This window comes from Topomyia yanbarensis, chromosome 2 (assembly GCF_030247195.1).
Source record: "Topomyia yanbarensis strain Yona2022 chromosome 2, ASM3024719v1, whole genome shotgun sequence".
In the NCBI taxonomy this organism is placed as follows: domain Eukaryota; kingdom Metazoa; phylum Arthropoda; class Insecta; order Diptera; family Culicidae; genus Topomyia; species Topomyia yanbarensis.
The window spans coordinates 384,378,648-384,380,222 of record NC_080671.1 but is presented as its reverse complement, the minus strand read 5'-3'; positions in this window follow the sequence as shown (position 1 = coordinate 384,380,222).

The following is a 1,575-nucleotide window of genomic DNA, read 5'->3' as shown; positions in this document are numbered from 1 at the left end:
AATGCGTATTTTTCTTATTTTGGACCACTCAATTTTATTTTGGACCGTAAACAAAGCATATTTTGGACCATCGATAATCATTTGTGCCATTGCTGCAAACATATTTTGGAACGATCTCGAAACAGATTTTGGACCATCTAAATGTTCACATATCTTACTTTGCGTGATTAATTTGTACATGATTGACTAAGAACTGCTTTTCTGGGAGTAATAAGCAAACTTTTTTTTAATGCCGAGTAGATATGCAAAGAGGTGTCAGAGTAAATTGGGAGCATGGCGATAATATGTTATCTTTTGGAAATAGCTAACATATTTTGGACATACCCAAAATAACAATTTTTATACATCTGATTGCTTTTTTCAACGTAAAATCGATTTCTTATGTATTTTATGAGCAAAAAAACAATATTGTCATGATTGAAATCAGGCCTGACGAGAGGGGAGGTCAGGGGGGGCAACTGCCTCGGGGCCTGGGCCAATTTTAGGGGCCCGCATTTTATTGAAAATAAAAGATGTGGGTAAAGATTGAAAAAATGACGATCCTCATACAAAAAAACAATACTTAAATGTAATACATATCTTTATATTTATTTGCCTCATTGAAAAAAACGAACCTAATTGTAAAAAATCATTAAACTCGAACTAATTTTGTGAGTGTTTCTTTAGGTTAAAATATGTTTTGTGGTGATCACAATATTACTGGATTGACTGCTCAAAAAATATATGGTTACAAAACATATTTTGATTCTATATATTACATCAAGAGAAATAGGGCCCATTAGGATAAAATAAATGGAGTCTTTGATTCAAATTAAAGGGTTTGGTTTAATCAATAAATAAATTACTTTTATTCAAATAACATGTACTTGTTCCACACAAAAATATCTATAAATTAATTTATTTCCAATCGAAATATCTATATAATTAAATTGGATTTTTTGGATGCATCAACCAAAATATCCATTTAATCAAAATAGCAACGTTTGTTATATGAGTGTTTTGAATATCAACATGATTATTGTTTATTTTAAACAAATCTGTGAGTGAAGTCAAAACATGCTATTATTGCTTAAAATGAAATTCTTAACCTTTCCATGTCCATGTTGTTTATAAACTACAATGTTTTCAAACAGCCAAAACTTTCGATTTGGGGAAAATTTGCTAACAGCAACACGGAAAGTTAATAACTATCACCGTGCGTTGGCTATTGCCATTTATTTGAGCATTAGTAGTCATAATTATTAACTGTAGAACTAAAGTTATTCTAATTAGTCTGATTCTATTCCACTAGAGCAATGCTGCCAGGGACAGTTTCACTTAATGATGAAAGTTGAAATTTTTATATATCTGCGTGATAACCTATCAATTTTGGCTGTTCTAACACCTTTTTCATGAACTTGGACAATTTTAAGTGTTGCTGGAAGATAGTATTGAGCATCGGAAGTCAAAACTTAAACAACCTCTATCACTCCGAGAAAGGTTGCAACCCTGATTATAACAGGTTGTTTGTATTACCTCAACATAAATTTTTGCGGCATATTTTCCCCTTCTGTCTTAAAATCATAACAGCATTCA